We start from the raw sequence: 25,247 nt of genomic DNA, 5'->3' as shown, positions 1-25,247 counted from the left end.
AATATCTCCATCTAAAATCTAGACAGAAGCATTCTCAGAAACTTCTTTGTGATGTTTGTCCTCAACTAACAGAGTTCAACATTTCTTTTGCTACAGCAGTTTGGAAACACTCTTTTTGTAGAATCTTCAAGTGGATATTTGCATAACTGTGAAGATTTCATTGGAAACGGGAATATCTTCATATAAAATCTAGACAGAAGCATTCTCAGAAACTTCTTTGTGATGTGTGTCCTCAACTAACAGAGTTGAACCTTTCTTTGGATACAGCAGTGTGGAAACACTGTTTTTGTAGAATCTATAAGTGGATATTTGGATAACTGTGATGATTTCGTTGGAAACGGGAATATCTTCATCTAAAATCTAGACAGAAGGGCTGTCAGAAACTACTTTGTGATATCTGCATTCAAGTCACAGAGCTGAACATTCCCTTTCATAGAGTAGGTTTGAAACAGTCTTTCTGTAGTATCTGGAAGTGGACATTTCGAGCGCTTTCAGGCCTATGGTGAAAAAGGAATTATCATCCCATAAAATCGAGACAAAAGCATTCTAAGAAACTTATTTGGGATGAGTTTACTCCACTAACAGACTTGATCATTTCTTTTGATATGGCAGTTTGGAAACACTCTTTTTGTAGAATCTGCAAGTGGATATTTGGATAACTGTAAAGATTTCGTTGGAAACGGTAATATCTTCATATAAAATCTTGACAGAAGCTTTCTCAGAAACCTCTTTGTGATGTTTGTCCTCAACTAACAGAGTTCAACATTTCTTTTGCTACAGCAGTTTGGAAACACTCTTTTTGTAGAATCTTCAAGTGGATATTTGGATAACTGTGAAGATTTCATAGGAAACGGGAATATCTTCATATAAAATCTTGACAAAAGCATTCTCAGAAACTTCTTCGTGATGAGTGTCCTCAACTAACAGAGTTGAACCTTTCTTTTGACAGAGCACTTTCGAAACACTCTTTTTGTAGAATCTGTAAGTGGATATCTAGATAGTTCTAACGATTTCATTGGAAACGGGAATATCTTCATCTGAAATCTAGACAGAAGCACTGTCAGAAACTACTTTGGGATATCTATATTCAACTCACGGAGCTGAACATTCCCTTTCATAGAGCAGGTTGGAAACCCTCTTACTGTAGTGTCTGGAAGTGGACATTTCGAGCGCATTCGGGCCTATGGTGAAAAACGAAATATCTCCCCATTAAATCTACACAGAAGCATTCTCCGAAACTTATTTGGCATGTGTGTCCTCAACTAACAGAGTTGATACTTTCTTTTGATAGAGCAGTTTGGAAACACTCTTTTTGTAGAATCTGCAAGTCGATGTTTGGATAACTGTGAAGATTTCATTGGAAACGGGAAAATCTTCATATAAAATCTAGACAGAAGCATTCTCAGAAACTTCTTTGTGATGAGTGACTTCAACTAACAGAGTTGAACCTTTTTTTTTATAGAGCAGTTTGGAAAAACTCTTTTTGTAGAATCTGTATGTGGATATCAAGATAGTTCTAACGATTTCATTGGAAACGGGAATATCTTCTTCTAAAATCCAGACAGAAGCACTGTCAGAAACTACTTTGTGATATCTGCATTCAAGCCTCAGAGCTGAACATTCCGTTTCATAGAGCAGGTTTGAAAAACTCTTTCTGCAGTATCTGGAAGTGGACATTTCGAGCGCTTTCAGGCCTACGGTGAAAAAGGAAGTATCTTCCCATAAAAACGAGACAGAGGCTTTCTCAGAATCATATTTGGGATGTGTGTCGTCAACTAAGAGAGCTGAACCTTTCTTTTGATACAGCAGTTTGGAAACACTCTTTTTGTAGAATCTGCAAGAGGATATTTGGAAAGTTGTGAAGATTTCGTAGGAAACGGGAATGTCTTCATGTAAAATCTAGACAGAAGCATTCTCAGAAACTTCTTTGTGATGTGTGTCCTGAACTAACAGAGTTCAACCTTTCTTTTGATACAGCAATTTGGAATCACTCTTTTTGTAGAATCTGTAAGTTTATAATGGGTTTGCTATGAGGATTTCATTGGAAATGGGAATATCTTCATTTAAAATCTAGACAGAAGCATTCTCAGAAACTTCTTTGTGATGTGTGTCCTCAACTAACAGAGTTGAACCTTTCTTTGGATAGAGCAGTTTGGAAACACTCTTTTTGTAGAATCTGCAAGTGGATATTTGGAAAGCTGTGAAGATTTCATAGGAAACGGGAATATCTTCATGTAAAATCTAGACAGAAGCATTCTCAGAAACTTCTTTGTGATGTGTGTCCTCCACAAACAGAGTTGAACATTTCTTTTGATACAGCAGTTTGGAAACACTCTTTTTGTAGAATCTGTAAGTGGATATTGGGACAGCTCTGAGGATTTCGTTGGAAATGGGAATATCTTCATTTAAAATCTAGACAGAAGCATTATCAGAAACTTCTTTGTGATGTGTGTCCTCAACTAACAGAGTTGAACCTTTCTTTGGATAGAGCAGTTTGGAAACACTCTTTTTGTAGAATCTGCAAGTGGATATTTGTTTAACTGTGATGATTTCGTTGGAAACGGGAATATCTCCATCTAAAATCTAGACAGAAGCATTCTCAGAAACTTCTTTGTGATGTTTGTCCTCAACTAACAGAGTTCAACATTTCTTTTGCTACAGCAGTTTGGAAACACTCTTTTTGTAGAATCTTCAAGTGGATATTTGCATAACTGTGAAGATTTCATTGGAAACGGGAATATCTTCATATAAAATCTAGACAGAAGCATTCTCAGAAACTTCTTTGTGATGTGTGTCCTCAAGTAACAGAGTTGAACCTTTCTTTGGATACAGCAGTGTGGAAACACTGTTTTTGTAGAATCTATAAGTGGATATTTGGATAACTGTGATGATTTCGTTGGAAACGGGAATATCTTCATCTAAAATCTAGACAGAAGGGCTGTCAGAAACTACTTTGTGATATCTGCATTCAAGTCACAGAGCTGAACATTCCCTTTCATAGAGTAGGTTTGAAACAGTCTTTCTGTAGTATCTGGAAGTGGACATTTCGAGCGCTTTCAGGCCTATGGTGAAAAAGGAATTATCATCCCATAAAATCGAGACAAAAGCATTCTAAGAAACTTATTTGGGATGAGTTTACTCCACTAACAGACTTGATCATTTCTTTTGATATGGCAGTTTGGAAACACTCTTTTTGTAGAATCTGCAAGTGGATATTTGGATAACTGTAAAGATTTCGTTGGAAACGGTAATATCTTCATATAAAATCTTGACAGAAGCTTTCTCAGAAACCTCTTTGTGATGTTTGTCCTCAACTAACAGAGTTCAACATTTCTTTTGCTACAGCAGTTTGGAAACACTCTTTTTGTAGAATCTTCAAGTGGATATTTGGATAACTGTGAAGATTTCATAGGAAACGGGAATATCTTCATATAAAATCTTGACAAAAGCATTCTCAGAAACTTCTTCGTGATGAGTGTCCTCAACTAACAGAGTTGAACCTTTCTTTTGACAGAGCACTTTCGAAACACTCTTTTTGTAGAATCTGTAAGTGGATATCTAGATAGTTCTAACGATTTCATTGGAAACGGGAATATCTTCATCTGAAATCTAGACAGAAGCACTGTCAGAAACTACTTTGGGATATCTATATTCAACTCACGGAGCTGAACATTCCCTTTCATAGAGCAGGTTGGAAACCCTCTTACTGTAGTGTCTGGAAGTGGACATTTCGAGCGCATTCGGGCCTATGGTGAAAAACGAAATATCTCCCCATTAAATCTACACAGAAGCATTCTCCGAAACTTATTTGGCATGTGTGTCCTCAACTAACAGAGTTGATACTTTCTTTTGATAGAGCAGTTTGGAAACACTCTTTTTGTAGAATCTGCAAGTCGATGTTTGGATAACTGTGAAGATTTCATTGGAAACGGGAAAATCTTCCTATAAAATCTAGACAGAAGCATTCTCAGAAACTTCTTTGTGATGAGTGTCCTCAACTAACAGAGTTGAACCTTTTTTTTTATAGAGCAGTTTGGAAAAACTCTTTTTGTAGAATCTGTATGTGGATATCAAGATAGTTCTAACGATTTCATTGGAAACGGGAATATCTTCTTCTAAAATCTAGACAGAAGCACTGTCAGAAACTACTTTGTGATATCTGCATTCAAGCCTCAGAGCTGAACATTCCGTTTCATAGAGCAGGTTTGAAGCAGTCTTTCTGCAGTATCTGGAAGTGGACATTTCGAGCGCTTTCAGGCCTACGGTGAAATAGGAAGTATCTTCCCATAAAAACGAGACAGAGGCTTTCTCAGAATCTTATTTGGGATGTGTGTCGTCAACTAAGAGAGCTGAACCTTTCTTTTGATACAGCAGTTTGGAAACACTCTTTTTGTAGAATCTGCAAGAGGATATTTGGAAAGTTGTGAAGATTTCGTAGGAAACGGGAATGTCTTCATGTAAAATCTAGACAGAAGCATTCTCAGAAACTTCTTTGTGATGTGTGTCCTGAACTAACAGAGTTCAACCTTTCTTTTGATACAGCAATTTGGAATCACTCTTTTTGTAGAATCTGTAAGTTTATAATGGGTTTGCTATGAGGATTTCATTGGAAATGGGAATATCTTCATTTAAAATCTAGACAGAAGCATTCTCAGAAACTTCTTTGTGATGTGTGTCCTCAACTAACAGAGTTGAACCTTTCTTTGGATAGAGCAGTTTGGAAACACTCTTTTTGTAGAATATGTAAGTGGATATTTGGATAACTGTGATGATTTCGTTGGAAACGGGAATACCTTCATCTAAAATCTAGACAGAAGCGCTGTCTGAAACTACTTTGCGATATCTGCATTCAAGTCACAGAGCTGAACATTTCCATTCATAGAGTAGGTTTGAAACAGTCTTTCTGTAGTATCTGGAAGTGGACATTTCGAGCGATTTCAGGCCTATGGTGAAAAAGGAAATATCATCCCATAAAATCTAGACAGAAGCATTCTCAGAAACTTATTTGGGATGTGTTTCCTCAACTAACAGAGTTGATCCTTTCTTTTGATATAGCAGTTTGGAAACACTCTTTTTGTAGATTCTGCAAGTGGATATTTGGATAACTGTGAAGATTTCGTTGGAAACGGTAATATCTTCGTATAAAACCTAGACAGAAGCATTCTCAGAAACTTCTTTGTGATGTGTGTCCTCAACTAACAGAGCGCAAAATTACTCTTGCTACAGCAGTTTGGAAACACTCTTTTTGTAGAATCTTCAAGTGGATATTTGGATAACTGTGAAGATTTCGTTGGAAACGGGAATATCTTCATATAAAATCTAGACAGAAGCATTCTCAGAAACTTCTTTGTGAGGAGTGTCCTCAACTAACAGAGTTGAACCTTTCTTTTGACAGAGCACTTTGGAAACACTCTTTTTGTAGAATCTGTAAGTGGATATCTAGATAGTTCTAATGATTTCATTGGAAACGGGAATATCTTCATCTGAAATCTAGACAGAAGCACTTTCAGAAACTACTTTGTGATATCTGCATTTAAGTCACAGAGCTGAACATTCCCTTTCATATAGCAGGTTTGAAACCCTCTTTCTGTAGTGTCTGGAAGTGGACATTTCGAGCGCTTTCGGGCCTATGGTAAAAAACGAAATATCTTCCCATAAAATCTAGACAGAAGCATCCTCAGAAACTTATTTGGGATGTGTGTCCTCATCTAACAGAATTATACCTTTCTTTTGATAGAGCAGTTTGGAAACAATCTTTTTGTATAATCTGGAAGTCGATGTTTGGATAACCATGAAGATTTCGTTGGAAACGGGAATATCTTCATATAAAATCTAGACAGAAGCATTCTCAGAAACGTCTTTGTGATGAGTGTCCTCAACTAACAGAGTTGCACCTTTCTTTTGATAGAGCAGTTTGGAAACACTCTTTTTGTGGAATGTGTAATTGGATATCTAGATAGTCCTAACGATTTCGTTGGAAACGGCAATATCTTCGTTTAAAATCTAGACAGAAGCATTCTCAGAAACTTCTTTGTGATGTGTGTCCTCAACTAACAGAGATGAACCTTTCTTTGGATACAGCAGTTTGGAAACACTCTTTTTGTAGAATCTGCAAGTGGATATTTGGAAAGCTGTGAAGATTTCATAGGAAACGGGAATATCTTCATGTAAAATCTAGACAGAAGCATTCTCAGAAACTTCTTTGTGATGTGTGTCCTCCACAAACAGAGTTGAACATTTCTTTTGATACAGCAGTTTGGAAACACTCTTTTTGTAGAATCTGTAAGTGGATATTGGGACAGCTCTGAGGATTTCGTTGGAAATGGGAATATCTTCATGTAAAATCTAGACAGAAGCATTCTCAGAAACTTCTTTGTGATGTGTGTCCTCAACTAACAGAGTTGAACCTTTCTTTGGATAGAGCAGTTTGGAAACACTCTTTTTGTAGAATCTGCAAGTGGATATTTGTTTAACTGTGATGATTTCGTTGGAAACGGGAATATCTCCATCTAAAATCTAGACAGAAGCATTCTCAGAAACTTCTTTGTGATGTTTGTCCTCAACTAACAGAGTTCAACATTTCTTTTGCTACAGCAGTTTGGAAACACTCTTTTTGTAGAATCTTCAAGTGGATATTTGCATAACTGTGAAGATTTCATTGGAAACGGGAATATCTTCATATAAAATCTAGACAGAAGCATTCTCAGAAACTTCTTTGTGATGTGTGTCCTCAACTAACAGAGTTGAACCTTTCTTTGGATACAGCAGTGTGGAAACACTGTTTTTGTAGAATCTATAAGTGGATATTTGGATAACTGTGATGATTTCGTTGGAAACGGGAATATCTTCATCTAAAATCTAGACAGAAGGGCTGTCAGAAACTACTTTGTGATATCTGCATTCAAGTCTCAGAGCTGAACATTCCCTTTCATAGAGTAGGTTTGAAACAGTCTTTTTGTAGTATCTGGAAGTGGACTTTTCGAGCGCTTTCAGGCCTATGGTGAAAAAGGAAATATCATCCCATAAAATCTAGACAAAAGCATTCTAAGAAACATATTTGGGATGAGTTTACTCCACTAACAGACTTGATCATTTCTTTTGATATAGCAGTTTGGAAACACTCTTTTTGTAGAATCTGCAAGTGGATATTTGGATAACTGTAAAGATTTCGTTGGAAACGGTAATATCTTCATATAAAATCTTGACAGAAGCATTCTCAGAAACTTCTTTGTGATGTTTGTCCTCAACTAACAGAGTTCAACATTTCTTTTGCTACAGCAGTTTGGAAACACTCTTTTGGTAGAATCTTCAAGTGGATATTTGGATAACTGTGAAGATTTCATAGGAAACGGGAATATCTTCATATAAAATCTTGACAAAAGCATTCTCAGAAACTTCTTTGTGATGAGTGTCCTCAACTTACAGAGTTGAACCTTTCTTTTTATAGAGCAGTTTGGAAACACTCTTTTTGTGGAATCTGTAATTGGATATCTAGATAGTCCTAAGGATTTCGTTGGAAACGGGAATATCTTCATCTAAATTCTAGACAGAAGCACTGTCAGAAACTACTTTGTGATATCTGCATTCAAGTCACAGAGGTGAACATTCCCTTTCATAGAGCAGGTTGGAAACCCTCTTTCTGTAGTGTCTGGAAGTGGACATTTCGAGCGCATTCGGGCCTATGGTGAAAAACGAAATATCTCCCCTTTAAATCTACACAGAAGCGTTCTCAGAAACTTATTTGGGATGTGTGTTCTCAACTAACAGAGTTGAAACTTTCTTTTGATAGAGCAGTTTGGAAACACTCTTTTTGTAGAATCTGCAAGTCGATGTTTGGATAACTGTGAAGATTTCGTTGGAAACGGGAATATCTTCATATAAAATCTAGACAGAAGCATTCTCAGAAACTTCTTTGTGATGAGTGTCCTCAACTAACAGAGTTGAACCTTTCTTTTTCTAGAGCAGTTTGGAAACACTCTTTTTGTAGAATCTGTATGTGGATATCAAGATAGTTCTAACGATTTCATTGGAAACGGGAATATCTTCTTCTGAAATCTAGACAGAAGCACTGTCAGAAACTACTTTGTGATATCTGCATTCAAGCCTCAGAGCTGAACATTCCGTTTCATAGAGCAGGTTTGAAACACTCTTTCTGCAGTATCTGCAAGTGGACATTTCGAGCTCTTTCAGGCCTACGGTGAAAAAGGAAGTATCTTCCCATAAAAACGAGACAGAGGATTTCTCAGAAACTTATTTGGGATGTGTATCCTCAACGAAGAGAGTTGAACCTTTCTTTTGATACAGCAGTTTGGAAACACTCTTTTTGTAGAATCTGCAAGTGGATATTTGGAAAGCTGTGAAGATTTCATAGGAAACGGGAATATCTTCATGTAAAATCTAGACAGAAGCATTCTCAGAAACTTCTTTGTGATGTGTGTCCTCCACAAACAGAGTTGAACATTTCTTTTGATACAGCAGTTTGGAAACACTCTTTTTGTAGAGTCTGTAAGTGGATATTGGGACAGCTCTGAGGATTTCGTTGGAAATGGGAATATCTTCATTTAAAATCTAGACAGAAGCATTCTCAGAAACTTCTTTGTGATGTGTGTCCTCAACTAACAGAGTTGAACCTTTCTTTGGATAGAGCAGTTTGGAAACACTCTTTTTGTAGAATCTGCAAGTGGATATTTGTTTAACTGTGATGATTTCGTTGGAAACGGGAATATCTCCATCTAAAATCTAGACAGAAGCATTCTCAGAAACTTCTTTGTGATGTTTGTCCTCAACTAACAGAGTTCAACATTTCTTTTGCTACAGCAGTTTGGAAACACTCTTTTTGTAGAATCTTCAAGTGGATATTTGCATAACTGTGAAGATTTCATTGGAAACGGGAATATCTTCATATAAAATCTAGACAGAAGCATTCTCAGAAACTTCTTTGTGATGTGTGTCCTCAAGTAACAGAGTTGAACCTTTCTTTGGATACAGCAGTGTGGAAACACTGTTTTTGTAGAATCTATAAGTGGATATTTGGATAACTGTGATGATTTCGTTGGAAACGGGAGTATCTTCATCTAAAATCTAGACAGAAGGGCTGTCAGAAACTACTTTGTGATATCTGCATTCAAGTCACAGAGCTGAACATTCCCTTTCATAGAGTAGGTTTGAAACAGTCTTTCTGTAGTATCTGGAAGTGGACTTTTCGAGCGCTTTCAGGCCTATGGTGAAAAAGGAAATATCATCCCATAAAATCTAGACAAAAGCATTCTAAGAAACTTATTTGGGATGAGTTTACTCCACTAACAGACTTGATCATTTCTTTTGATATGGCAGTTTGGAAACACTCTTTTTGTAGAATCTGCAAGTGGATATTTGGATAACTGTAAAGATTTCGTTGGAAACGGTAGTATCTTCATATAAAATCTTGACAGAAGCTCTCTCAGAAACCTCTTTGTGATGTTTGTCCTCAACTAACAGAGTTCAACATTTCTTTTGCTACAGCAGTTTGGAAACACTCTTTTTGTAGAATCTTCAAGTGGATATTTGGATAACTGTGAAGATTTCATAGGAAACGGGAATATCTTCATATAAAATCTTGACAAAAGCATTCTCAGAAACTTCTTCGTGATGAGTGTCCTCAACTAACAGAGTTGAACCTTTCTTTTGACAGAGCACTTTCGAAACACTCTTTTTGTAGAATCTGTAAGTGGATATCTAGATAGTTCTAACGATTTCATGGGAAACGGGAATATCTTCATCTGAAATCTAGACAGAAGCACTGTCAGAAACTACTTTGTGATATCTATATTCAACTCACGGAGCTGAACATTCCCTTTCATAGAGCAGGTTGGAAACCCTCTTTCTGTAGTGTCTGGAAGTGGACATTTCGAGCGCATTCGGGCCTATGGTGAAAAACGAAATATCTCCCCATTAAATCTACACAGAAGCATTCTCCGAAACTTATTTGGCATGTGTGTCCTCAACTAACAGAGTTGATACTTTCTTTTGATAGAGCAGTTTGGAAACACTCTTTTTGTAGAATCTGCAAGTCGATGTTTGGATAACTGTGAAGATTTCATTGGAAACGGGAAAATCTTCCTATAAAATCTAGACAGAAGCATTCTCAGAAACTTCTTTGTGATGAGTGTCCTCAACTAACAGAGTTGAACCTTTTTTTTTTATAGAGCAGTTTGGAAAAACTCTTTTTGTAGAATCTGTATGTGGATATCAAGATAGTTCTAACGATTTCATTGGAAACGGGAATATCTTCTTCTAAAATCTAGACAGAAGCACTGTCAGAAACTACTTTGTGATATCTGCATTCAAGCCTCAGAGCTGAACATTCCGTTTCATAGAGCAGGTTTGAAAAACTCTTTCTGCAGTATCTGGAAGTGGACATTTCGAGCGCTTTCAGGCCTACGGTGAAAAAGGAAGTATCTTCCCATTAAAACGAGACAGAGGCTTTCTCAGAATCTTATTTGGGATGTGTGTCGTCAACTAAGAGAGCTGAAACTTTCTTTTGATACAGTAGTTTGGAAACACTCTTTTTGTAGAATCTGCAAGAGGATATTTGGAAAGTTGTGAAGATTTCATAGGAAACGGGAATATCTTCATGTAAAATCTAGACAGAAGCATTCTCAGAAACTTCTTTGTGATGTGTGTCCTGAACTAACAGAGTTCAAACTTTCTTTTGATACAGCAATTTGGAATCACTCTTTTTGTAGAATCTGTAAGTTTATAATGGGTTTGCTATGAGGATTTCATTGGAAATGGGAATATCTTCATTTAAAATCTAGACAGAAGCATTCTCAGAAACTTCTTTGTGATGTGTGTCCTGAACTAACAGAGTTGAACCTTTCTTTGGATAGAGCAGTTTGGAAACACTCTTTTTGTAGAATCTGCAAGTGGATATTTGGAAAGCTGTGAAGATTTCATAGGAAACGGGAATATCTTCATGTAAAATCTAGAAAGAAGCATTCTCAGAAACTTCTTTGTGATGTGTGTCCTCCACAAACAGAGTTGAACATTTCTTTTGATACAGCAGTTTGGAAACACTCTTTTTGTAGAATCTGTAAGTGGATATTGGGACAGCACTGAGGATTTCGTTGGAAATGGGAATATCTTCATTTAAAATCTAGACAGAAGCATTCTCAGAAACTTCTTTGTGATGTGTGTCCTCAACTAACAGAGTTGAACCTTTCTTTGGATAGAGCAGTTTGGAAACACTCTTTTTGTAGAATCTGCAAGTGGATATTTGTTTAACTGTGATGATTTCGTTGGAAACGGGAATATCTCCATCTAAAATCTAGACAGAAGCATTCTCAGAAACTTCTTTGTGATGTTTGTCCTCAACTAACAGAGTTCAACATTTCTTTTGCTACAGCAGTTTGGAAACACTCTTTTTGTAGAATCTTCAAGTGGATATTTGCATAACTGTGAAGATTTCATTGGAAACGGGAATATCTTCATATAAAATCTAGACAGAAGCATTCTCAGAAACTTCTTTGTGATGTGTGTCCTCAACTAACCGAGTTGAACCTTTCTTTGGATACAGCAGTTTGGAAACACTGTTTTTGTAGAATCTGTAAGTGGATATTTGGATAACTGTGATGATTTCGTTGGAAACGGGAATATATTCATCTAAAATCTAGACAGAAGGGCTGTCAGAAACTACTTTGTGATATCTGCATTCAAGTCACAGAGCTGAACATTCCCTTTCATAGAGTAGGTTTGAAACAGTCTTTGTGTAGTATCTGGAAGTGGACATTTCGAGCGCTTTCAGGCCTATGGTGAAAAAGGAAATATCATCCCATAAAATCTAGACAAAAGCATTCTAAGAAACTTATTTGGGATGAGTTTACTCCACTAACAGACTTGATCATTTCTTTTGATATGGCAGTTTGGAAACACTCTTTTTGTAGAATCTGCAAGTGGATATTTGGATAACTGTAAAGATTTCGTTGGAAACGGTAATATCTTCAAATAAAATCTTGACAGAATCTCTCTCAGAAACCTCTTTGTGATGTTTGTCCTCAACTAACAGAGTTCAACATTTCTTTTGCTACAGCAGTTTGGAAACACTCTTTTTGTAGAATCTTCAAGTGGATATTTGCATAACTGTGAAGATTTCATTGGAAACGGGAATATCTTCATATAAAATCTAGACAGAAGCATTCTCAGAAACTTCTTTGTGATGTGTGTCCTCAACTAACAGAGTTGAACCTTTCTTTGGATACAGCAGTTTGGAAACACTGTTTTTGTAGAATCTGTAAGTGGATATTTGGATAACTGTGATGATTTCGTTGGAAACGGGAATATCTTCATCTAAAATCTAGACAGAAGGGCTGTCAGAAACTACTTTGTGATATCTGCATTCAAGTCACAGAGCTGAACATTCCCTTTCATAGAGTAGGTTTGAAACAGTCTTTTTGTAATATCTGGAAGTGGACTTTTCGAGCGCTTTCAGGCCTATGGTGAAAAAGGAAATATCATCCCATAAAATCTAGACAAAAGCATTCTAAGAAACATATTTGGGATGAGTTTACTCCACTAACAGACTTGATCATTTCTTTTGATATAGCAGTTTGGAAACACTCTTTTTGTAGAATCTGCAAGTGGATATTTGGATAACTGTAAAGATTTCGTTGGAAACGGTAATATCTTCATATAAAATCTTGACAGAAGCATTCTCAGAAACTTCTTTGTGATGTTTGTCCTCAACTAACAGAGTTCAACATTTCTTTTGCTACAGCAGTTTGGAAACACTCTTTTGGTAGAATCTTCAAGTGGATATTTGGATAACTGTGAAGATTTCATAGGAAACGGGAATATCTTCATATAAAACCTTTACAAAAGCATTCTCAGAAACTTCTTTGTGATGAGTGTCCTCAACTTACAGAGTTGAACCTTTCTTTTTATAGAGCAGTTTGGAAACACTCTTTTTGTGGAATCTGTAATTGGATATCTAGATAGTCCCAAGGATTTCGTTGGAAACGGGAATATCTTCATCTAAATTCTAGACAGAAGCACTGTCAGAAACTACTTTGTGATATCTGCATTCAAGTCACAGAGGTGAACATTCCCTTTCATAGAGCAGGTTGGAAACCCTCTTTCTGTAGTGTCTGGAAGTGGACATTTCGAGCGCATTCGGGCCTATGGTGAAAAACGAAATATCTCCCCTTTAAATCTACACAGAAGCGTTCTCAGAAACTTATTTGGGATGTGTGTCCTCAACTAACAGAGTTGAAACTTTCTTTTGATAGAGCAGTTTGGAAACACTCTTTTTGTAGAATCTGCAAGTCGATGTTTGGATAACTGTGAAGATTTCGTTGGAAACGGGAATATCTTCATATAAAATCTAGACAGAAGCATTCTCAGAAACTTCTTTGTGATGAGTGTCCTCAACTAACAGAGTTGAACCTTTCTTTTTCTAGAGCAGTTTGGAAACACTCTTTTTGTAGAATCTGTATGTGGATATCAAGATAGTTCTAACGATTTCATTGGAAACGGGAATATCTTCTTCTGAAATCTAGACAGAAGCACTGTCAGAAACTACTTTGTGATATCTGCATTCAAGCCTCAGAGCTGAACATTCCGTTTCATAGAGCAGGTTTGAAACACTCTTTCTGCAGTATCTGCAAGTGGACATTTCGAGCTCTTTCAGGCCTACGGTGAAAAAGGAAGTATCTTCCCACAAAAACGAGACAGAGGATTTCTCAGAAACTTATTTGGGATGTGTATCCTCAACTAAGAGAGTTGAACCTTTCTTTTGATACAGCAGTTTGGAAACACTCTTTTTGTAGAATCTGCAAGTGGATATTTGGAAAGCTGTGAAGATTTCATAGGAAACGGGAATATCTTCATGTAAAATCTAGACAGAAGCATTCTCAGAAACTTCTTTGTGATGTGTGTCCTTAACTAACAGAGATGAAACTTTCTTTTGATACAGCAGTTTGGAAACACTCTTTTTGTAGAATCTGTAAGTGGATATTGGGACAGCTCTGAGGATTTCGTTGGAAACGGGAATATCTTCATTTAAAATCTAGACAGAAGCATTCTCAGAAACTTCTTTCTGATGTGTGTCCTCAACTAACAGAGTTGAACCTTTCTTTGGATAGAGCAGTTTGGAAACACTCTTTTTGTGGAATCTGCAAGTGGATATTTGTTTAACAGTGATGATTTCGTTGGAAACGGGAATATCTTCATCTAAAATCTAGACAGAAGCATTCTCAGAAACTTCTTTGTGATGTTTGTCCTCAACTAACAGAGTTCAACATTTCTTTTGCTACAGCAGTTTGGAAACACTCTTTTTGTAGAATCTTCAAGTGGATATTTGCATAACTGTGAAGATTTCATTGGAAACGGGAATATCTTCATATAAAATCTAGACAGAAGCATTCTCAGAAACTTCTTTGTGATGTGTGTCCTCAACTAACAGAGTTGAACCTTTCTTTGGATACAGCAGTTTGGAAACACTCTTTTTGTAGAATCTGTAAGTGGATATTTGGATAACTGTGATGATTTCGTTGGAAACGGGAATATATTCATCTAAAATCTAGACAGAAGGGCTGTCAGAAACTACTTTGTGATATCTGCATTCAAGTCACAGAGCTGAACATTCCCTTTCATAGAGTAGGTTTGAAACAGTCTTTCTGTAGTATCTGGAAGTGGACATTTCGAGCGCTTTCAGGCCTATGGTGAAAAAGGAAATATCATCCCATAAAATCTAGACAAAAGCATTCTAAGAAACTTATTTGGGATGAGTTTACTCCACTAACAGACTTGATCATTTCTTTTGATATGGCAGTTTGGAAACACTCTTTTTGTAGAATCTGCAAGTGGATATTTGGATAACTGTAAAGATTTCGTTGGAAACGGTAATATCTTCATATAAAATCTTGACAGAAGCTCTCTCAGAAACCTCTTTGTGATGTTTGTCCTCAACTAACAGAGTTCAACATTTCTTTTGCTACAGCAGTTTGGAAACACTCTTTTTGTAGAATCTTCAAGTGGATATTTGGATAACTGTGAAGATTTCATAGGAAACGGGAATATCTTCATATAAAATCTTGACAAAAGCATTCTCAGAAACTTCTTCGTGATGAGTGTCCTCAACTAACAGAGTTGAACCTTTCTTTTGACAGAGCACTTTCGAAACACTCTTTTTGTAGAATCTGTAAGTGGATATCTAGATAGTTCTAACGATTTCATGGGAAACGGGAATATCTTCATCTGAAATCTAGACAGAAGCACTGTCAGAAACTACTTTGTGATATCTATATTCAACTCACGGAGCTGAACATTCCCTTTCATAGAGCAGGTTGGAAACCCTCTTTCTGTAGTGTCTGGAAGTGGACATTTCGAGCGCATTCGGGCCTATGGTGAAAAACGAAATATCTCCCCATTAAATCTACACAGAAGCATTCTCCGAAACTTATTTGGCATGTGTGTCCTCAACTAACAGAGTTGATACTTTCTTTTGATAGAGCAGTTTGGAAACACTCTTTTTGTAGAATCTGCAAGTCGATGTTTGGATAACTGTGAAGATTTCATTGGAAACGGGAAAATCTTCATATAAAATCTAGACAGAAGCATTCTCAGAAACTTCTTTGTGATGAGTGACCTCAACTAACAGAGTTGAAACTTTTTCTTTATAGAGCAGTTTGGAAAAACTCTTTTTGTAGAATCTGTATGTGGATATCAAGATAGTTCTAACGATTTCATTGGAAACGGGAATATCTTCTTCTAAAATCTAGACAGAAGCACTGTCAGAAACTACTTTGTGATATCTGCATTCAAGCCTCAGAGCTGAACATTCCGTTTCATAGAGCAGGTTTGAAAAACTCTTTCTGCAGTATCTGGAAGTGGACATTTCGAGCGCTTTCAGGCCTACGGTGAAAAAGGAAGTATCTTCCCATAAAAACGAGACAGAGGCTTTCTCAGAATCTTATTTGGGATGTGTGTCGTCAACTAAGAGAGCTGAACCTTTCTTTTGATACAGCAGTTTGGAAACACTCTTTTTGTAGAATCTGCAAGAGGATATTTGGAAAGTTGTGAAGATTTCGTAGGAAACGGGAATATCTTCATGTAAAATCTAGACAGAAGCATTCTCAGAAACTTCTTTGTGATGTGTGTCCTGAACTAACAGAGTTCAACCTTTCTTTTGATACAGCAATTTGGAATCACTCTTTTTGTAGAATCTGTAAGTTTATAATGGGTTTGCTATGAGGATTTCATTGGAAATGGGAATATCTTCATTTAAAATCTAGACAGAAGCATTCTCAGAAACTTCTTTGTGATGTGTGTCCTCAACTAACAGAGTTGAACCTTTCTTTGGATAGAGCAGTTTGGAAACACTCTTTTTGTAGAATATGTAAGTGGATATTTGGATAACTGTGATGATTTCGTTGGAAACGGGAATACCTTCATCTAAAATCTAGACAGAAGCGCTGTCTGAAACTACTTTGCGATATCTGCATTCAAGTCACAGAGCTGAACATTTCCATTCATAGAGTAGGTTTGAAACAGTCTTTCTGTAGTATCTGGAAGTGGACATTTCGAGCGATTTCAGGCCTATGGTGAAAAAGGAAATATCATCCCATAAAATCTAGACAGAAGCATTCTCAGAAACTTATTTGGGATGTGTTTCCTCAACTAACAGAGTTGATCCTTTCTTTTGATATAGCAGTTTGGAAACACTCTTTTTGTAGATTCTGCAAGTGGATATTTGGATAACTGTGAAGATTTCGTTGGAAACGGTAATATCTTCGTATAAAACCTAGACAGAAGCATTCTCAGAAACTTCTTTGTGATGTGTGTCCTCAACTAACAGAGCGCAAAATTACTCTTGCTACAGCAGTTTGGAAACACTCTTTTTGTAGAATCTTCAAGTGGATATTTGGATAACTGTGAAGATTTCGTTGGAAACGGGAATATCTTCATATAAAATCTAGACAGAAGCATTCTCAGAAACTTCTTTGTGAGGAGTGTCCTCAACTAACAGAGTTGAACCTTTCTTTTGACAGAGCACTTTGGAAACACTCTTTTTGTAGAATCTGTAAGTGGATATCTAGATAGTTCTAATGATTTCATTGGAAACGGGAATATCTTCATCTGAAATCTAGACAGAAGCACTTTCAGAAACTACTTTGTGATATCTGCATTTAAGTCACAGAGCTGAACATTCCCTTTCATATAGCAGGTTTGAAACCCTCTTTCTGTAGTGTCTGGAAGTGGACATTTCGAGCGCTTTCGGGCCTATGGTAAAAAACGAAATATCTTCCCATAAAATCTAGACAGAAGCATCCTCAGAAACTTATTTGGGATGTGTGTCCTCAACTAACAGAATTATACCTTTCTTTTGATAGAGCAGTTTGGAAACAATCTTTTTGTATAATCTGGAAGTCGATGTTTGGATAACCATGAAGATTTCGTTGGAAACGGGAATATCTTCATATAAAATCTAGACAGAAGCATTCTCAGAAACGTCTTTGTGATGAGTGTCCTCAACTAACAGAGTTGCACCTTTCTTTTGATAGAGCAGTTTGGAAACACTCTTTTTGTGGAATGTGTAATTGGATATCTAGATAGTCCTAACGATTTCGTTGGAAACGGCAATATCTTCGTTTAAAATCTAGACAGAAGCATTCTCAGAAACTTCTTTGTGATGTGTGTCCTCAACTAACAGAGATGAACCTTTCTTTGGATACAGCAGTTTGGAAACACTCTTTTTGTAGAATCTGCAAGTGGATATTTGGAAAGCTGTGAAGATTTCATAGGAAACGGGAATATCTTCATGTAAAATCTAGACAGAAGCATTCTCAGAAACTTCTTTGTGATGTGTGTCCTCCACAAACAGAGTTGAACATTTCTTTTGATACAGCAGTTTGGAAACACTCTTTTTGTAGAATCTGTAAGTGGATATTGGGACAGCTCTGAGGATTTCGTTGGAAATGGGAATATCTTCATTTAAAATCTAGACAGAAGCATTCTCAGAAACTTCTTTGTGATGTGTGTCCTCAACTAACAGAGTTGAACCTTTCTTTGGATAGAGCAGTTTGGAAACACTCTTTTTGTAGAATCTGCAAGTGGATATTTGTTTAACTGTGATGATTTCGTTGGAAACGGGAATATCTCCATCTAAAATCTAGACAGAAGCATTCTCAGAAACTTCTTTGTGATGTTTGTCCTCAACTAACAGAGTTCAACATTTCTTTTGCTACAGCAGTTTGGAAACACTCTTTTTGTAGAATCTTCAAGTGGATATTTGCATAACTGTGAAGATTTCATTGGAAACGGGAATATCTTCATATAAAATCTAGACAGAAGCATTCTCAGAAACTTCTTTGTGATGTGTGTCCTCAAGTAACAGAGTTGAACCTTTCTTTGGATACAGCAGTGTGGAAACACTGTTTTTGTAGAATCTATAAGTGGATATTTGGATAACTGTGATGATTTCGTTGGAAACGGGAATATCTTCATCTAAAATCTAGACAGAAGGGCTGTCAGAAACTACTTTGTGATATCTGCATTCAAGTCACAGAGCTGAACATTCCCTTTCATAGAGTAGGTTTGAAACAGTCTTTTTGTAGTATCTGGAAGTGGACTTTTCGAGCGCTTTCAGGCCTATGGTGAAAAAGGAAATATCATCCCATAAAATCTAGACAAAAGCATTCTAAGAAACATATTTGGGATGAGTTTACTCCACTAACAGACTTGATCATTTCTTTTGATATAGCAGTTTGGAAACACTCTTTTTGTAGAATCTGCAAGTGGATATTTGGATAACTGTAAAGATTTCGTTGGAAACGGTAATATCTTCATATAAAATCTTGACAGAAGCATTCTCAGAAACTTCTTTGTGATGTTTGTCCTCAACTAACAGAGTTCAACATTTCTTTTGCTACAGCAGTTTGGAAACACTCTTTTGGTAGAATCTTCAAGTGGATATTTGGATAACTGTGAAGATTTCATAGGAAACGGGAATATCTTCATATAAAACCTTTACAAAAGCATTCTCAGAAACTTCTTTGTGATGAGTGTCCTCAACTTACAGAGTTGAACCTTTCTTTTTATAGAGCAGTTTGGAAACACTCTTTTTGTGGAATCTGTAATTGGATATCTAGATAGTCCTAAGGATTTCGTTGGAAACGGGAATATCTTCATCTAAATTCTAGACAGAAGCATTGTCAGAAACTACTTTGTGATATCTGCATTCAAGTCACAGAGGTGAACATTCCCTTTCATAGAGCAGGTTGGAAACCCTCTTTCTGTAGTGTCTGGAAGTGGACATTTCGAGCGCATTCGGGCCTATGGTGAAAAACGAAATATCTCCCCTTTAAATCTACACAGAAGCGTTCTCAGAAACTTATTTGGGATGTGTGTCCTCAACTAACAGAGTTGAAACTTTCTTTTGATAGAGCAGTTTGGAAACACTCTTTTTGAAGAATCTGCAAGTCGATGTTTGGATAACTGTGAAGATTTCGTTGGAAACGGGAATATCTTCATATAAAATCTAGACAGAAGCATTCTCAGAAACTTCTTTGTGATGAGTGTCCTCAACTAACAGAGTTGAACCTTTCTTTTTCTAGAGCAGTTTGGAAACACTCTTTTTGTAGAATCTGTATGTGGATATCAAGATAGTTCTAACGATTTCATTGGAAACGGGAATATCTTCTTCTGAAATCTAGACAGAAGCACTGTCAGAAACTACTTTGTGATATCTGCATTCAAGCCTCAGAGCTGAACATTCCGTTTCATAGAGCAGGTTTGAAACACTCTTTCTGCAGTATCTGCAAGTGGACATTTCGAGCTCTTTCAGGCCTACGGTGAAAAAGGAAGTATCTTCCCATAAAAACGAGACAGAGGATTTCTCAGAAACTTATTTGGGATGTGTATCCTCAACGAAGAGAGTTGAACCTTTCTTTTGATACAGCAGTTTGGAAACACTCTTTTTGTAGAATCTGCAAGTGGATATTTGGAAAGCTGTGAAGATTTCATAGGAAACGGGAATATCTTCATGTAAAATCTAGACAGAAGCATTCTCAGAAACTTCTTTGTGATGTGTGTCCTTAACTAACAGAGATGAAACTTTCTTTTGATACAGCAGTTTGGAAACACTCTTTTTGTAGAATCTGTAAGTGGATATTGGGACAGCTCTGAGGATTTCGTTGGAAACGGGAATATCTTCATTTAAAATCTAGACAGAAGCATTCTCAGAAACTTCTTTCTGATGTGTGTCCTCAACTAACAGAGTTGAACCTTTCTTTGGATAGAGCAGTTTGGAAACACTCTTTTTGTAGAATCTGCAAGTGGATATTTGTTTAACTGTGATGATTTTGTTGGAAACGGGAATATCTTCATCTAAAATCTAGACAGAAGCATTCTCAGAAACTTCTTTGTGATGTTTGTCCTCAACTAACAGAGTTCAACATTTCTTTTGCTACAGCAGTTTGGAAACACTCTTTTGGTAGAATCTTCAAGTGGATATTTGCATAACTGTGAAGATTTCATTGGAAACGGGAATATCTTCATATAAAATCTAGACAGAAGCATTCTCAGAAACTTCTTTGTGATGTGTGTCCTCAACTAACAGAGTTGAACCTTTCTTTGGATACAGCAGTTTGGAAACACTGTTTTTGTAGAATCTGTAAGTGGATATTTGGATAACTGTGATGATTTCGTTGGAAACGGGAATATATTCATCTAAAATCTAGACAGAAGGGCTGTCAGAAACTACTTTGTGATATCTGCATTCAAGTCACAGAGCTGAACATTCCCTTTCATAGAGTAGGTTTGAAACAGTCTTTCTGTAGTATCTGGAAGTGGACATTTCGAGCGCTTTCAGGCCTATGGTGAAAAAGGAAATATCATCCCATAAAATCTAGACAAAAGCATTCTAAGAAACTTATTTGGGATGAGTTTACTCCACTAACAGACTTGATCATTTCTTTTGATATGGCAGTTTGGAAACACTCTTTTTGTAGAATCTGCAAGTGGATATTTGGATAACTGTAAAGATTTCGTTGGAAACGGTAATATCTTCATATAAAATCTTGACAGAAGCTCTCTCAGAAACCTCTTTGTGATGTTTGTCCTCAACTAACAGAGTTCAACATTTCTTTTGCTACAGCAGTTTGGAAACACTCTTTTGGTAGAATCTTCAAGTGGATATTTGGATAACTGTGAAGATTTCATAGGAAACGGGAATATCTTCATATAAAACCTTTACAAAAGCATTCTCAGAAACTTCTTTGTGATGAGTGTCCTCAACTTACAGAGTTGAACCTTTCTTTTTATAGAGCAGTTTGGAAACACTCTTTTTGTGGAATCTGTAATTGGATATCTAGATAGTCCTAAGGATTTCGTTGGAAACGGGAATATCTTCATCTAAATTCTAGACAGAAGCATTGTCAGAAACTACTTTGTGATATCTGCATTCAAGTCACAGAGGTGAACATTCCCTTTCATAGAGCAGGTTGGAAACCCTCTTTCTGTAGTGTCTGGAAGTGGACATTTCGAGCGCATTCGGGCCTATGGTGAAAAACGAAATATCTCCCCTTTAAATCTACACAGAAGCGTTCTCAGAAACTTATTTGGGATGTGTGTCCTCAACTAACAGAGTTGAAACTTTCTTTTGATAGAGCAGTTTGGAAACACTCTTTTTGTAGAATCTGCAAGTCGATGTTTGGATAACTGTGAAGATTTCGTTGGAAACGGGAATATCTTCATATAAAATCTAGACAGAAGCATTCTCAGAAACTTCTTTGTGATGAGTGTCCTCAACTAACAGAGTTGAACCTTTCTTTTTCTAGAGCAGTTTGGAAACACTCTTTTTGTAGAATCTGTATGTGGATATCAAGATAGTTCTAACGATTTCATTGGAAACGGGAATATCTTCTTCTGAAATCTAGACAGAAGCACTGTCAGAAACTACTTTGTGATATCTGCATTCAAGCCTCAGAGCTGAACATTCCGTTTCATAGAGCAGGTTTGAAACACTCTTTCTGCAGTATCTGCAAGTGGACATTTCGAGCTCTTTCAGGCCTACGGTGAAAAAGGAAGTATCTTCCCATAAAAACGAGACAGAGGATTTCTCAGAAACTTATTTGGGATGTGTATCCTCAACGAAGAGAGTTGAACCTTTCTTTTGATACAGCAGTTTGGAAACACTCTTTTTGTAGAATCTGCAAGTGGATATTTGGAAAGCTGAGAAGATTTCATAGGAAACGGGAATATCTTCATGTAAAATCTAGACAGAAGCATTCTCAGAAACTTCTTTGTGATGTGTGTCCTTAACTAACAGAGATGAAACTTTCTTTTGATACAGCAGTTTGGAAACACTCTTTTTGTAGAATCTGTAAGTGGATATTGGGACAGCTCTGAGGATTTCGTTGGAAACGGGAATATCTTCATTTAAAATCTAGACAGAAGCATTCTCAGAAACTTCTTTCTGATGTGTGTCCTCAACTAACAGAGTTGAACCTTTCTTTGGATAGAGCAGTTTGGAAACACTCTTTTTGTAGAATCTGCAAGTGGATATTTGTTTATCTGTGATGATTTTGTTGGAAACGGGAATATCTTCATCTAAAATCTAGACAGAAGCATTCTCAGAAACTTCTTTGTGATGTGTGTCCTGAACTAACAGAGTTCAACCTTTCTTTTGATACAGCAATTTGGAATCACTCTTTTTGTAGAATCTGTAAGTTTATAATGGGTTTGCTATGAGGATTTCATTGGAAATGGGAATATCTTCATTTAAAATCTAGACAGAAGCATTCTCAGAAACTTCTTTGTGATGTGTTTCCTCAACTAACAGAGTTGAACCTTTCTTTGGATAGAGCAGTTTGGAAACACTCTTTTTGTAGAATCTGCAAGTGGATATTTGGAAAGCTGTGAAGATTTCATAGGAAACGGGAATATCTTCATGTAAAATCTAGACAGAAGCATTCTCAGAAACTTCTTTGTGATGTGTGTCCTCCACAAACAGAGTTGAACATTTCTTTTGATACAGCAGTTTGGAAACACTCTTTTTGTAGAATCTGTAAGTGGATATTGGGACAGCTCTGAGGATTTCGTTGGAAATGGGAATATCTTCATTTAAAATCTAGACAGAAGCATTCTCAGAAACTTCTTTGTGATGTGTGTCCTCAACTAACAGAGTTGAACCTTTCTTTGGATAGAGCAGTTTGGAAACACTCTTTTTGTAGAATATGTAAGTGGATATTTGGATAACTGTGATGATTTCGTTGGAAACGGGAATACCTTCATCTAAAATCTAGACAGAAGCGCTGTCTGAAACTACTTTGCGATATCTGCATTCAAGTCACAGAGCTGAACATTTCCATTCATAGAGTAGGTTTGAAACAGTCTTTCTGTAGTATCTGGAAGTGGACATTTCGAGCGATTTCAGGCCTATGGTGAAAAAGGAAATATCATCCCATAAAATCTAGACAGAAGCATTCTCAGAAACTTATTTGGGATGTGTTTCCTCAACTAACAGAGTTGATCCTTTCTTTTGATATAGCAGTTTGGAAACACTCTTTTTGTAGATTCTGCAAGTGGATATTTGGATAACTGTGAAGATTTCGTTGGAAACGGTAATATCTTCGTATAAAACCTAGACAGAAGCATTCTCAGAAACTTCTTTGTGATGTGTGTCCTCAACTAACAGAGCGCAAAATTACTCTTGCTACAGCAGTTTGGAAACACTCTTTTTGTAGAATCTTCAAGTGGATATTTGGATAACTGTGAAGATTTCGTTGGAAACGGGAATATCTTCATATAAAATCTAGACAGAAGCATTCTCAGAAACTTCTTTGTGAGGAGTGTCCTCAACTAACAGAGTTGAACCTTTCTTTTGACAGAGCACTTTGGAAACACTCTTTTTGTAGAATCTGTAAGTGGATATCTAGATAGTTCTAATGATTTCATTGGAAACGGGAATATCTTCATCTGAAATCTAGACAGAAGCACTTTCAGAAACTACTTTGTGATATCTGCATTTAAGTCACAGAGCTGAACATTCCCTTTCATATAGCAGGTTTGAAACCCTCTTTCTGTAGTGTCTGGAAGTGGACATTTCGAGCGCTTTCGGGCCTATGGTAAAAAACGAAATATCTTCCCATAAAATCTAGACAGAAGCATCCTCAGAAACTTATTTGGGATGTGTGTCCTCAACTAACAGAATTATACCTTTCTTTTGATAGAGCAGTTTGGAAACAATCTTTTTGTATAATCTGGAAGTCGATGTTTGGATAACCATGAAGATTTCGTTGGAAACGGGAATATCTTCATATAAAATCTAGACAGAAGCATTCTCAGAAACGTCTTTGTGATGAGTGTCCTCAACTAACAGAGTTGCACCTTTCTTTTGATAGAGCAGTTTGGAAACACTCTTTTTGTGGAATGTGTAATTGGATATCTAGATAGTCCTAACGATTTCGTTGGAAACGGCAATATCTTCGTTTAAAATCTAGACAGAAGCATTCTCAGAAACTTCTTTGTGATGTGTGTCCTCAACTAACAGAGATGAACCTTTCTTTGGATACAGCAGTTTGGAAACACTCTTTTTGTAGAATCTGCAAGTGGATATTTGGAAAGCTGTGAAGATTTCATAGGAAACGGGAATATCTTCATGTAAAATCTAGACAGAAGCATTCTCAGAAACTTCTTTGTGATGTGTGTCCTCCACAAACAGAGTTGAACATTTCTTTTGATACAGCAGTTTGGAAACACTCTTTTTGTAGAATCTGTAAGTGGATATTGGGACAGCTCTGAGGATTTCGTTGGAAATGGGAATATCTTCATTTAAAATCTAGACAGAAGCATTCTCAGAAACTTCTTTGTGATGTGTGTCCTCAACTAACAGAGTTGAACCTTTCTTTGGATAGAGCAGTTTGGAAACACTCTTTTTGTAGAATCTGCAAGTGGATATTTGTTTAACTGTGATGATTTCGTTGGAAACGGGAATATCTCCATCTAAAATCTAGACAGAAGCATTCTCAGAAACTTCTTTGTGATGTTTGTCCTCAACTAACAGAGTTCAACATTTCTTTTGCTACAGCAGTTTGGAAACACTCTTTTTGTAGAATCTTCAAGTGGATATTTGCATAACTGTGAAGATTTCATTGGAAACGGGAATATCTTCATATAAAATCTAGACAGAAGCATTCTCAGAAACTTCTTTGTGATGTGTGTCCTCAACTAACAGAGTTGAACCTTTCTTTGGATACAGCAGTGTGGAAACA

Source organism: Gorilla gorilla, chromosome 13, assembly GCF_029281585.2.
Source record: "Gorilla gorilla gorilla isolate KB3781 chromosome 13, NHGRI_mGorGor1-v2.1_pri, whole genome shotgun sequence".
NCBI classification, from domain to species: Eukaryota; Metazoa; Chordata; class Mammalia; order Primates; family Hominidae; genus Gorilla; species Gorilla gorilla.
Note: the sequence above shows the minus strand (reverse complement) of the source record.